At 38.3% G+C, this 15,299-nt stretch overlaps 1 long non-coding RNA gene across 7 annotated transcripts in view; it reads right to left on the bottom strand.

Moving 5' to 3' along the window:
• The window catches only part of LOC114700555, a 92,524-nt gene that overhangs the window by 74,243 nt on the left and 2,982 nt on the right, over window positions 1–15,299 (bottom strand). For all 7 annotated transcript variants that reach the window (XR_003735706.2, XR_003735713.2, XR_003735701.2 and 4 more), the window contains one exon: window positions 14,920–14,979. This is a non-coding gene — a long non-coding RNA (uncharacterized LOC114700555). The remainder of the gene's footprint in view (window positions 1–14,919; window positions 14,980–15,299) is intronic.

Below are 15,299 nucleotides of genomic sequence, written 5' to 3'. Positions count from 1 at the left end.
GCTACCTCGGGAGATCCATGTTCTAGGTATGTGACTGAATGAAAGTGTTAGAGAAATACCTTTAAATGTTTAAAAATCACCAAGAAGTAATGCTTGAAACTACCAAGGGAACTGATCTGGAATCCATAAAATAACTTCCTGTGGCACTGCAATTATGATACGCTGTGCAAGCCAAAAGCTAGTTATTTTGGTTTCTCTGAGAACAAGACATTGGTAACATGTAGTATATGTGCTCGGAAAGAAGGTAAAATAAAGATAATTGTAACGTGTGACTTGGTTACTATTCCTCAGATGGGGTGAAAAGAAAAATTAAAGGTAAACACATATACACATAAGCATTCTAAAATAGCTCAATTATCAGGAGTGGAATGAGCAAACATTTCTCCAGTTCTGGGCTAAATTCTTACTTAAGAAAGTCTTCATTCTAGTGAAAGGAAGCAAATTTCTCCCAGTTATCAACACAAATGGAAAAGCCATCTTATTAATGCACAGACTAGCTTAGGTGCAGGATACTGATAAGGCTTAGCACAATTGGGAATGGCATAAAGACAAGACGCATAGAGGAAGAGGCCCTCAGGAAGGTAACCACAGTGTCATCTAAAAGAGGAACAAGAAGAGGGCAGGAAAAAGGGGTACAAGGGGAGTTGGAAACACCACAATCAGTAAATGCACAGAAATAGTATTTACGTGTGTAAGACTACACTGCTGAATATTGCTAGAGATACAAATTTGAAATAAGACCTGGGTGGTCAGAGGAAAACAAAGACCGAGAGAGAGGCGGCAAGTGGTGGGTTTAAGGTAGATTGCAGGTTGGGCTGTTTTGCTCTGTATCTGGCAGGGAGGGGCAGCACTGGAAGCCTTTGGACTTGCCGCTGCACATCTACTCTAGGTTCCGCACTGGATGGACTTGACACTAATGGATCAGATGCCTAAATCGTTCAGATGTCACAGCAGGAGACAAACCCCAAGAGGCAATAATTCTGAACTGCAACTGGCGATGATAATGAATGGCCATTATAAAGGGACTTGAGAAATATTTAGGACAGAGAATTAACTAGTTCTAGCCCTTGGTCTGAAGTAGAAACAACAAGAATGAAAAGAGGAGAGTAAAAATGGCCATTGTCTCTCTGCTTCTGATGAATAGACAATAATGTCACAAAAACAAATGGAGAACACAGAATGAGAAACCAGGAGAACCATGATGAGGTTAATTATTGCATATTGGATTGGGGGTGCCTGATGCACAGGGCAAGCTTTTGGGAACTCAGTTCTGGATTTTGTGTGACTATATATAGGTTTAAGAGTCTTGTAAATCCTGACATGGGATGGCAGCAGAGGGTATGATGTGTGTGGCAGGAGGAGGAACTTGAAAAAAGGGAAGGAGTCAACTCTGTGACTGAGATGGAGGAGGAGACATCATTTGGATAACCTGGTATCATGAGAGACTGGGAAGCGGGAACTTTCAGGATTGAATGCATCATCAGGACCAAGCATGTAGCAAGATCTAGGGAGGAACCAAAGAGTCCAGTTGGAATCTCCAACCCAGAAAGCACTAGTTCAGTGCATTAAGGTAGGCAGGCAGGGACAAAGACATACCTCAAATACGCAGACATCAAGGTGACATGTTTCAAGGAGATGGAGACACCATAATGAATATGGAGAGGGACCATGACAATGTTAGGACATTAAGGACAGGAGACACACTGTACTTGAACCAGTGATCATCTGTGCTGAGTTCCAGCCCAGACTTCAGCTTCTCTGAGGAAATTCAGCTTCCCTGAGGAGCTTTCCTCCATTTCTCTCTGCCCTTTGTTCTATCTGCTTCCTATGACATTCATCTCTGAGATACTTTCCAGGGAAGTTGACCTAGTCCTGATAGTAGTATTCAGCCTCTTCAGCAAGCAAGACATAAAACAAGTCACATTCAGTGTTTTCTTAATATTACCTCTCCTAACAAAATGAGAGAAAGGGGGAATTGGGAATTTGTTTCTTAAACAATTACTATTTTTAGAATATATCTTCTTTATTTCATTCCTACTTAACCCTTGTCCACTATTGTCAGAGTGCTTATACTTTACAATAATGCTTTTACAAAAGATGTACTAGTACATTATGGGATCTCCAACAGGAGGCCTGATTTATTGATGAATAGTTACTGCACTTGCTCGTATTTTTCTACAGCTTTTAATCTCCTTCACTGGACCAGAGAGTAAAGCATAGTTAAAAGACATTTATCTGAATATGAATAGATTTTTAAGTTTTCCTGGCTTGTCACCACTTAGCCATGGGACCATCTCCAAATTCGGTCTTTATTATAACTATCATCTTACTTTACTAATGGTTCTTTCTTCTAGAATTTACAGGTAAGAGAAAATAATAATAAACAGTCTAGCAATGCATTATAAGATCTAGGAAACTAAATATAAAGATGTTTCATGAGTGGGAAGCAAATACTGAGTCATGCACAGGTCATAAAATCATGGTGTATGTCTTAGAAGAGACATACTTGATAATAATTGGAAAAGATAGTTCTATGTACTGGCTTTTCTTTTTCCAATGAAAAGCTCATTTGAATCTCACAATATTTTTCTTTCAAAGTCTACTACTAAGAGTTTGATGACAAATCAAAGCAGGATTGTTACAGCCTCAGTACCCATGCCAAGAACTCCAAAAGCAACGGCAAAGAGACAATTTCTGGAGGCAAATGATTCATTTCTGTTTCTGCTCTATTCACTAGAACATAACCACAGTGGAGATTCAATCTAAGCTCCAGTAATACAAAATCTATGTACTCGGTCACCACACAGACAGCTGTTTCCTCCTGTAGAGTCTCCACAGACAATACTGAACAAAATGGCCTCAAAGAACTTTAGAGTGAGGGGGGCAAGCAATTAAAAACTGCTTTTAGTTTTATGTAAATTTGAGCAACACATACTTGTGATCCTGGAGATAAAATGGGATAAATTAAATTGCAAAGAATTATCCTCATGCTCTTTCTTCTCCGTTCCACAGACCAACAGAAGGAATCATGACAGTAAATATGGTTGGTCCTTTTTCTAGACCATTCTGGAAGTCTGCATAGCCTCTGTTGGCCTTGTCCTCTAGAGCATTCTGGAAGGCTACATAGCCTCCACCAGTCTTGCTCTCTATGGGTAACTTTTCCTACAAGCAGTTTTTAATCCCTTCCAACCCTTGGTTGTTTTGATCCCATTACTGTACAGTGTTGGATCCTGTCAAGGTTTTAAATGATTTTATCCTTTGCAACTCCTGAATTCAGCTCTGTTTCTCTTATATTGCATCTTTGGTCTCAGTTCACTTACTGCTCTCTTAACCAGGTTCTTTTGGCCTTTTTAAAAAATCTGATCTACTCTCTGAGGGGTAATAAACTTCTTTGGTTTCTAAGGTCCCCAGTCTTCACAAGCAACTCTGCCATCAGTCCCCTATAGAACTGGCACTGTTCTTCCCCATGACCTCTCTTTGACTCCTTCTTTGGGTGTCTACATTGATATTTCATAGAGTTGGCTCTCCTAAATTCATAGTGACATGGGCAACCCACTCTGCCTGCCACATCTGTCTCCTCCCTTGCCCCTGACATATTTGTCTTGTGCCTACATATCCCACCACCATTCCTCTCTCACATCTGTAACTCCTGCCAGTGTCCATCCCAAGGTTGCAATCCTGTCTTCAGCTTTCCAGCCTTCTCCCTGCCCTCCAATAGCCAAGACCCTGTCTTGTCCTTGATAGAAAAGTCAATCTTGTTAGAGATATCTGCAAAGCAAGCATCTCTTAGCTGCAGTTTCTGACATACACAACACATTTTACTCGGTCCCCTTTTCTAATACTTAAACTGCCCCTAGTAGTCAATGTCCCATGCCATTGCGGCTTTATCCTATTTTCTCTCTGCAAATTGATTAAGTTTCTATCTCCTCCAGTGGATTTTGAAATTCAGATGGATACAGAAATTATAGCTATATATCAACTTTTTGGATCTTTAATATTTATCAACACTTATAGTTTTAAGATAAAGAAAATCTAGTGGTAACAATGAAATTAGGTCTCATGTAAATTTGTCTGTCCTACTATGAAGGACATTAATGAACAAATTCATCCTGGTAAGCAGATAGCTTGGCTCTATCAGCTCCCCCATGGGCCATAAAAGCACTAAGACTGTTTGGTACCTTGTTCTCTGTCCTGTGGAGCTAATCCAACCATGGACTTGCTTTTGAAGTCAACTGGAACATCACGCATGGGTGAGCTCCAGAGAGCACACAAAAGCAAGAGAAGAAAACTGACATGTTATTCTTAACTAAAGAGACTGAGCTATTTCTGAGCTTCTATACACACTTGGGCATCCCACAGACTTCAAGAGCCTGTAGATGAAGTAGAAGAAGCTGGAGTTAAAAAAAAGTCCTGAAAATGGGCAGCACATAAAGCCACAAGAGAATGAAAGTTCTAAATTCTAAGTGTATCTTCATCATGTTTCTTTCTTTCTTTATCAAGCCATACAAGTTACAGATAGAGAATTCTTTAAAGCTATCAAGATACTCCCTAGGAATGTCGGGCTCTTTTCAAATGTCATAGACTACTTATTGTAGGTATAAAAACTGCCATGTAGACTCCCATTCAATTCCAAGCAATGGACATTTATCTAGAGTTTTTATTGAGGAGTCAAGCCCATCAAGTTGAGAGTTCCATCAGCATCTTCACAAAGAAAGTCATGAAGTAGCTCTCATAGCCTACAGCCCTCCACAGCCACTTAAAAAGCCCACTTCAACATCAGTCTGCGATGTGGCCACATGGGTGAAATACACATTCCAGTTTTATAATATAGCATTAACACGGCAGTATAACTTTAATCCTATACACAAAGGCTTAAACAAAATGACAGCTTTGGCAAAGTTGATTTGTGTGTGTAGCTTTTGACCCCATGTGTCTTTTTCTGAAAGCAAAGCCCACTGAATAAAAAGAACCAACTAATGAGAACTTAACTAGTATTTATCTGGTGATGTTTTTTCTTTACCATCCCAAGCCTTTATGTAGTTACTTATACATGGCAGATAATAGCATTTACCTTATATTATATATGGCTGTGGTATCTGATGAGGAGGAAATGGACAGAAGATGATAATAAAGTCAGTAGTATAAGCTTTATTTACAGAAGAAAGTGCATCTAAGTGCTGAGTCATGGACCAAGGTAATAGTCGGTCTGGAACTCTGATCTAATTTTGTCTGATTTAGAGTTTCTGACTATCCTGCCATCTCATCTGGCCATCAAGCTTACTGATACTCTTTGAATCTCAAAGTGAACAAGAAAAGGAGACATCAGCTGGGCAGATCCCCAACCATCATCACACAAGGATAGAAGCCTTCTAACAAGCATCTCTTCAAAATGTGAGCTCAAATTTAGAATATCAAACATAAAAAAAAATATATATAAAAAAAAAATATATATATATTACTCTCAACCAGGTACTAAATTCCAATGTGGAAAAAAAGTGGCAGAAACATCACCAGTGCTCCTGTGTTCAGAGAAAATGAACATGCCTCTGAGAATCAGAAATGCATTGATTACTGACAAGAAATGAATTCACTAGGGGGCCAAGAAAATTGCTCTGTGCTCCTGGACATTGATGCAACACTTTAACCCTACTGCTTATTTAAATATTTTAAGATGAAGCCTGGAAAATTGTATTTACCATTAAGAGGACCATTATTCAAAATAAGTCAGCTACAGTGTTGGACTAAAGACTCTGATGGGCCGGGCGGTGGTGGCGCACGCCTTTAATCCCAGCACTCGGGAGGCAGAGGCAGGCGGATCTCTGTGAGTTCGAGGCCAGCCTGGGCTACCAAGTGAGTTCCAGGAAAGGCGCAAAGCCACACAGAGAAACCCTGTCTCGAAAAAAGAAAAAAAAAAAAAAAAAAAAAAAAAAGACTCTGATGGTAATAAACAACCTATGTCAAAGTTACATTATTATGAGTAAGCACATTGGAGACCCAACAGAATGAATTACCAGCTCCTTAGAGTGGGCAGTAGGAGGATGCCTACCCTAAAACATATTTGCGTCAAAGGTATAGCACCAAATACTTGTTCATATTTATGCAAACAAGAAGTTGAGTCACACAATCTAGTGAGGCAAAGTCAAGATGAAAATAGTTGAGTCCATAATTGAACACTTGACCCTTTTCTTTAAATATTGTTTTCCTCTCTCCTGATTTACAAATTTAAATACCTACTGTATTCTCCAGTGTGTAGTACTTGGGTGTGCTCAAGTTTTGGGTTGATTTTTTTTTTGCTTCAAACACTACATGCCTAAAGTGTATGTGTATCATGAGGTCAGACACAATGCCTCTTGTCTCTAATGTTTATGTTGTATATCACCCTGTGGGAAATGGAGATGTGGAGAAAGAAATCCTACTGAGTGATTTCTCAGCCATACTTTTCACATTGGATGAAGTTCAAAGGTACCTTCTGCAAACAGCTATCAAAATGAAATATAACTCAAAGTAGATGTGGGTGAGTAAGCATCTTTATGTTGGAGGCCCAAAGGCAATCCTAGGCATAGGCAGAAGGTGTATCCTGTCTCTGTTGTAAGTATCGTTTTAGACAGGTGGAGGGAGGTGAACCTTGTCTCCTAAAGATACAGAGAATCCACAGCTGTCATGCCATAGAGGATGCTGCAACCTGTTTTCCAAGTGGTCTCGGCATCCTTTTGTCTGATTCTTCCTATGGTGGGCCCAGTATAATGTCCTTTCATGTGAAAGAAGTCTTAAAAGAATTTACCCGTTGTTTGTCTCTCTCACCACCCTGAATAAAATGGTATTTGCCTTCTTCTGTTTTAAAGAACAACATATGTCACCCATAGGAGATGAGTCATGAGAATGGTTGTATAGTTTTCTATCTAATTCTTCCCTTACCTGAGCAGAAGGGGGGCTAAATAAATAAATAACAAATCTTCTCTCAAAATTTACAAAAAAGACACAGTAAGTCATTACTGGCTTTTGCTTTTCAACCCAAAGAAGTAGGGGCACAACTTGACTTTTTTAATGAAATTTTAAAACACTGTAGCTGACTAATTTTGATTTTCTAGGAAATTTATGATTTGCATGCATACAAAGTCATTGTTTTTTTTTTTCCTTTACAACCTAAACTTTTATATTTAAGATTCAAACTAAGACATGAAGTTTAGCTTTTAATTATAGTAGCATTTTTATCTAAGAGGAGTGAAAACAGCACAGTGTTCCCAACAGCAAATGAAGGTTAGGGTAGGGTTCCTACATCTGTGGTTGTTAAAGACGGTTTCGTAAGCTTCTCATCACAGTGTAGGAGTCTGTCTTCCCAAGATGGAAAAGAAGCGGAAGTGTTTCAAAGGAGAGACGCATAAGCAATGCATAAGAGTCCTTTGAACATTTCAACTTACTTTTATGCCCAATATCCTGAAATATTATTGTAGTAATAGTCAACTTTACTAGCCCTCGATCCCCAACACCACACACACACACACACACACACACACACACACACACACACACGTATACACACTCTCTCTCACAAACACACACACACACACACACATGCACACACACACACTTTTATTATGAGCCTCTGATAAAGCACAGAACAGTTTAATAATTTACAATATTACGTAATTGATCCTTGAAAGTTCTGATGAAGCAGACATCTTGTGTTTTTGCTAGTGAAATCAACTAACAATGCCCAAGTCCATTTTCCTTCTGCATATTTGCGCTGCCTCACAGATAATCTGAGCCAATATTCTAAGCCTGAAAGCTACGTTTGGTTATTAATATTGCTTTGTACCTGTGAAGAAATAGCCTTTCCCTTTCTAGTGTTAAAGTCTGATTGCTACAGAGTAATTTCATTATATTAGCCAATTAGTTCTTTAAGGTTCTTTTTCTCCCTCCAGTTATTACAGTTGATGAAGGAAAGATCACATTTCCTGCTTATATAAAACCCTTCACGTAGTCTTAACAACAATAGTTAGATGAGATAATGAAGGGGGGAGAAAGGCCAGTGAACTAAGTGAAGGAATGCCTACAGCTTCCAAATTTATAACAATCATATTCATTGAGTAAAATACACACCGTTTAGAGTTACCAAGACCATATAGGACACCAACTTTCTCCTGATTTGAATTGTAAATATTAAGTTCTCTAAATGGTAGAGAAATGCTAAATTTAAACTACTCCATGTCCATTTTCTTTATTGTATTTCAGACAACAAAAAAATTTTAAACCACCAAAGAGACTGAGTTTAAGATGTTTATACAGCCGGGTGGTGGCGGCACACGCCTTTAATCCCAGCACTCCGGAGGCAGAGGCAGGAGGATCTCTGCGAGTTCAAGGCCAGCCTGGGCTACAGAGTGAGTTTCAGGAAAGGCGCAAAGCTACACAGAGAAACCCTGTCTCAAAAAACCAAAAAAAAAAAAAAGTTTATAAAGGTTAGAAATCCACAGGATAGCTGGGTGAACTCAAGCAGGTGGGATGCAACTGTATGGAATTCTGGGATGAAGATGAAGATCATTAAAAGGATTCAAATCATTTTAGCTCTTTGAAAACACCAGATTTTTTTTAAAAAGGTCCAGTCTGTAAAATAATAGCTTCTTCATTCAAATAGTTTTATTCTCTAGCATTTACCACTTTTGAGACAGGAGCACAACTCGGGTGAGAGCCACCGTGGACTTCTGGTTCCACCAAGCATGTGTGCACCTTGCAGGTATGCCTTGCCACTTGAGAGTTTCGCCATTCTCCATCTATCTTTTAAATGAAAATTAAAAGCTGCTAACATGAAACTATTTTTGTAAATGTCACCACATGGAATTTCTTTTAAAGATCAACAGCATCATCCTTCAACACGCCTAAAAACAGAATATTATTCGTGCGTCACTTACAGTCTTTTTTCTTTCTCGCTGCTTTCTTTTTTCCATCTTACGTCCACATCTAGCCAACAAAGTCGAGAGTGCAAGGAGGTTTTCTTTGTAATCTTTCAATAAAAATAAGTTAGAAATAGCCTACTTCTCAAGTATAATCCTTATATTTGTTCATTCCAATTAACAGTCAATGTGTCCAAATTTGTGTATTTTGAATTCAAGACAGAGACCATCAAAAATTCAGAGTGAGTGAGGGACTTCAATCAACTTAACTCATTGAGAGTGCACTGGGGAAACTGTCTAACTGAATATTTATTGTCAACTACCTGTGGCCTGTCCTTATGGCAAAATCACGGGGGCTAAATATTGTATGCAATCCACTGCTCTCTACTGTGCATCCAGGTGGCAGCCAGACACCAACAATTACACACTGTAGCGAGGTGCCAGGGTTCATGCCTGAAATTAATGTCAAAAAGGATGGAACCACGGGAAGTCAGGGTTAAAGGAACTCTAACCCAGCCTTTTCCCTTTATCAACATCACACAGAGGACGATAAGGGTATGGAGCCCAATTTGTTTTTGAAACACCAGTGGCATGTTCGGCTGCTGCTATGTCAACTGACTGAAAAATATTCCTTGTTTTTTAATGTAAGGCCAGATCAGAGGCTTAAGGCCAAAGCTTAACCATCCCCTATTTCAAAGAACAAGGAATCCCCAAAGCACAGAGCAGTTCCAAAAGCATGCATCCCTAAAAGTCTGAAAGGTACATCACATAACATATTATGCTCAAATTTCCCAGGAAAATTAGTGCATATTTTACGTGTGTGTGTGTGTGTGTGTGTGTGTGTGTGTGTGTGTGTATTACTTTCATGGAGCAAATCCTATATTCATATCTACATATATAAACCTGCCCATCACAGGCAATAGAAAAGCCCTAAAGCAGAAGGCAGATGCAGTTTCTGCCTCTAGAAAAGTGCCCACTGAATTTATACCTAAATAACTTGTAATGAGACAGTACAAAAATAGATATGTAGGTACTTCTCTATGTGCATCAAGGCTATTTTTTAATACAATTGAACAAAACCATAAATAAAAATAACCTTAAGAGCTGATGGTTAATAGAAAATTTTTGCATCAGATCCTTGAAGATTGAATTTAACTTTTATTGAAGGTAAAATCTAACATGGTTAAAGAGATGGCTCTTGGGTGGAGGTGAGGGTGGGAGGAGGAACAACTTTTATCATAGTGAAATACGCCCCAGATAATAGACACATCATCATATGTAGAGTAAAACCATGAATCCAACCAAAGTATGTGTCATCTGCACTGTGGACTGAGTGACAGAGTGTATCACCATGTCACCATTGCATTTTCTCTTAGAAGCAACAGATGTCCATCCCATATCAAATGTATAAATGCTGTTTTGAAAGGGCAGCTTATCCCAAGAAGAAGCAAAATGTAGTTGAAGACTATTGTATTGTATATACCTGTACGATCCTTGATGTGATCTATAACCAAGATGGAAGCATTGGAAAGACTTTAAAGATGTTCAGTTCCGAATTTAAATCTCCACTATCTTTTGCCCCTCTTTCTCCCTCCCAAGCGTGGATGGGATATGTGCTATGTGGTATGTGATGGAATATGTGCTTTGTGATGTGTGATGGGATATTGTTCGGGCACTGAGCACTGTGTTAGGTAGGTAGCAGGGCACTGAATCTCGAACTTTGCAGCCCTACACTTTTGACTTTCTTCCTTTATTTCATGCTGTTTTCCTGGAGTCCTTGATAACTTGTCAGCTGGGCACATCCACAAACACTGACAGCAGAGATGAGAGGGGCCTTTTTCAGTTTCATTTCACCTTAGCTGTTGGAAACGTCACGGGTCAAATGGTCACAGCAGATAAGAACATGTGAGGACATTTCTAAGACAGGTTTCTTGGGATCCACAAGTTCTTTCTTGGGCACTAGAGAGCAGGGGAACTGTTTGAAAGAGCACTGGAAAATTGTTTGGGGTACATGGATAATGAGGGAAAATGCAAAACAGGCTTTACTGGGGTAATGAGGAAGATGGGCTTCCAGTGTAGAAATCCTGTTTAGAAACAGGCATTAATGCAGTTGGAAAGGGGGACTGAATCTATGTGGTAAGAGATGTGAAAAGGGTAGACATTTTATGATTGCATTCCTTTGGCTAAAGGGAATCACTGGATGCAAAGGAGATATCATCATAATGTTAAGTTGGCTATGAGGTACCCTTACTCTATAGGCAGAGGTTGGAGCAATTGAGCCCAAGGGTTTTAAAACTACACCGTTATTTTGAGTGTCTTCAACAAGTCTAAGACATTACAAGGGCTCAATAATATTTGTTGAATGACTAGAAAATTTAATACAACCTGAAGAACCTGGGCTTTAAGTCATCATAGCTGTTTACGAGCTCTGTAACATTGGGGGAGATTATCTAACTTCTCAAAACCTTTTTTTCCTCATCTGCAAAAGGAATGTGGTGATATCTTTCTTACAAGTAATTAAGAGGATTAGATAGTGAAAGAAAAGGGCTTAGAGCCGCATATAATGAACAAGTGTTAGCCATTAATAACCAGAATTGGAACTTCTTTAAATAGTAGATTATAATTTAAACTCTCAACATAGTGTAAGAAACATTGGAAGAGGAAAGGAAGGGGAAACTTCTTTAGTGTATGCTGTGTCGGAGAGCTTAATGTTGGAGAGACAGGATACATTTAGATAATATGTTTAAATATACATCAGTAAGATGACTTCCTGAGGTGCATGCTGACTGACATACCTAAACTTCTTCTAAACTGGTGTGTGTGTGTGTGTGTGTGTGTGTGTGTGTGTCTATGTGTGTATGTGTTTGTGTGATATGTTTTAAGCATTTAAAACATCAACACGAGAAATACATTCCAAGATGATGATATATGTACATCTACTAAGGTGCCTATAAGAATAAAAAACAGATATTGTTGATTACTTAATCACTAGTGACACGAGAACACACTATAAACACTAAATAATGTTTATGGAAGGCACACTTTCTAAATTCACTATGAAAGGGTGTTTTTAAACAGATGTCTGATTTCCATGCTTGGAACTTCTAGTAAGTTGAATTGTTCAAACACTTCCTGTAAAATTAGTATTTTTCAAAAGGTCTATAACAAACTGTTAAAATCTTTAAGATTTTGATGATTAACTCCATGCCATATGTTCCTATTCACTACGTGTGACCTTATCTTTCTGTCTCTAAGGAAACTCCTAGCCTAGTAATTTATTTCAGGATTTGCATTTGAACTGTGAACTCAATTGTCAGAAAAATGAGGGAAATTCAAGGATTTATACATGACAAGCGTACTATGGCTAAATAATGTCAAGCAACATCAAGGACATCAATATGTGACTTAGAGACATTACTAAGGATGCAAAATGTTCTGTTTGCTAGTATTATTAGAAAATCATAAAGTCTAGCAATGTTAGAAGGACTCAAGGTCGTTACAAATGTATACATGCCATCTCCCAAGAAATAGATCAGGAGAAAAGAATAACTTAATCACATTAGAAACACCATTAATACAATCTTTGCATTCCAAAGTCTGAACATTTCTTTTTTAGTAAGTCGCAGACAATTAAGCTTTGAATATAACTTTTATTTTCTTAAACCATTCTAGTATCATTGATGACCATGAAAATTAAAATCTGTTGTGGGTTCACGAATATGATGTGATACAAACCTGTGGATAAAACTTTATCACGAATCCTTGCCAACCTGCTAGAATAGTTACTTGGGATGATGTCTTCACTCACTATCTCCGAAGGCCCAGCCCCTGGCAGTTAACATTCTGTAATCATTTTACTAGATAATGTTGTTTGGGAAAAATAAACTAAGGTAGCTTAAGGAAATATTTAATGGAATGACACAAGGAACTTCTTACTGCCAGGAAAAGGCATTCCAAGAACCCTTTGAATAACAATATTCCAAGACCAAACTCAGACCTTTTGATATTTCAGACGCAATCTCTAATGAGACAAATTTGGGGCCAGTTTTCAGCCCGAACTCTGACAAATAGGTTAGGTAAATAGCCTCGAAGACAATACATCTTTCTAGAAGACAGGTAAGAATAATGGTACATCAAAAGACAAAATTAGAGTAGTCAATGAAAACATACCCTCTTAGTACCCAGCTGTACTATAACAAAGATGTTTGAAAAAGAATATTATTTACAAAATAAAAGCAGATGCCAAGATATTTTCAAATATATCACAAGAATGGAATAATTTAATCAGATATGAGAGTTTGATGAAAAAATGGAACTAATGGTGTATTCATTCAGCAGGATTATATTCTGACTTTAAATATTCACTCCCATCAAGTTAAATTGTATTTTTTAATTCTAAATTAGCATTTAGAACAATGCAGTTTAGAAGCAATTGACTCTGTGTAACTTGCACAGGAAAAATTGATGTAAGGATTTCATTTGAATTCCATGAAAACTGATCCACTGTGTCACAACTTCAGGTCCCAAAGGCTTTTATTCTGTAAAAGCTACGTGATTAGCTCTACTTGTGTGTACAGCTCCCGAAAGAATTGAAGTGCAAAGATGTTCCTGGTAACATTAACTGGAATCTCATTAAGCTGATATATCTGCATTTACCTATTAATAAAAAACATATCATGTCTGCATATTTATGGACATTATTTCTTAGTCTAATTTAAAAATTTAAAAACATGCACACATCAGTCATTTCTTCTGTTTCTAGGTCTCCTCTGACTTGCATGCCATTTTCCGACTGCCCTCTAAACCATGGGCTATCATCTTGAGAACTCCTTCCTTTAAGAATCATTAGGATATGACAAGTAAAAGCAGATGCAAGCTGGAAATACTGTTTCATCTCAGGAGCGGAGCTGAGATAAAGGCAGTAAGACTTTCCTGAAACAACTTTTACATAAGGATAAAATGACTCCTGCATACAAGAAAACAATTACCAGCCAACATTAATAGCACCAGAAAATGGCAAGCTAGAATGAGCAATAAAAACATAGCATTTGGAGTGAGATATTAGAGAGTCGCTATTAAAATATCTTACTCAATTTCTATTACACCTTAAAATGAAAGTCATCAAAATATCATTACAGGCCTTTTCCCCAGATTCTTTAGAGTGAATTGAATCGTTTCTGGAAATGGAGTGCTATCCAGGATTTACTTAAAATCCTCTGCAATAACAGCAAAGCAAAACACATCGTGAAATTTTTGACATCTTATATTACAACAATACGCTTATATACGTACCAGGATGTATTTGTCTTCAGATGCCTACAATTAAGTATTTATTTTGAAATTAATGACTCACGGAAAAATGCTGCCTTCGAGAAGACCTGAAGCCAGAAACCCAAGCAAAGGGAGCCAGAGCTCAGCTCTGCAAAACTGAGGTTCACAAAGCACACATATAGCAGTTGAAAAAAAAAAAAAAAAAACTTGTGAAAAAAAATCAATTATTTCAAAATTATTTCAAGCCACCATGTATTACTCCAGCAAGGCAGCACGGAACTTTTGAAAGCTTCTCAGCTAAGAGTTGAACAATTAAACAATAAAAAGCATCTTTACCCTGGCTTTGGAAAACTAGGATCCTGTAAAGAATTTTCAAGCTAGAAGTGATCTTTGACATGCTGTAGCTCTGGCTGAAGTTTGCTAGTTCTAACAATAACATCTCCATAAAGTAAAGATTATTTTTACTGACACCCCCAGCCCCACCCCCATGAGGATGGACACCAAAGCTATCAACAGCTCTGGATTCCCAAGGTTGAAAAGAAGCATAGGAGGCACCTGATTGCACTTGGTTAACAAAAGCTAGGCAGTCTTTTGCAAATGACTTAACAATAAAATTTCAGCTGGTTCTCTTCAAGCCTAATACGCTAAAAGAAAACTATTCAGAATTTAAATAGTCATATTTAGAAAGCAGTTTTCCCAATGCTCCTAGTAAAAAGCACATGCAATGTTTGAAAAAACGTTGATTTTTTTTTTCCTTTACCTTTCAGTTCGAGGAGGGCGTCACTTCTCCTGGATCCCATTTTCCGGAGGATAGTCAGTGCTGGACGATTTAGAATAAAAAACATTAACATATTACTTTAAAAAAAAAAAAAACCCAAACCCCAAACCTGTCAAGCCGCTTTGAGAGGGTCCTAGTGGCAATACACGCCTTTCCTCATTCCCATTTCCCATCATCATCTTATTTGCTGTGTCTGTTGCCCGCAGCATCCATCAATTAGCAGTTTTTAAGGGAGCAGGACCGTACTCGGGCTCATCTGCTGAACGGGGCTGCGTTCTCCACAGCCCCTGAATCACCCAGGCTCCTTTCTAACAAGGGTCTAGAAAGCAAGCGACCCGGGTCCGTTCAGTAGCACACAAACG

The sequence above is a fragment of the Peromyscus leucopus genome, chromosome 18 (genome assembly GCF_004664715.2).
Source record: "Peromyscus leucopus breed LL Stock chromosome 18, UCI_PerLeu_2.1, whole genome shotgun sequence".
Lineage (NCBI taxonomy): Eukaryota > Metazoa > Chordata > Mammalia > Rodentia > Cricetidae > Peromyscus > Peromyscus leucopus.
The sequence above is the reverse complement of the archived record's forward strand: the minus strand, read 5'-3'. Positions and strand labels throughout refer to the sequence as shown.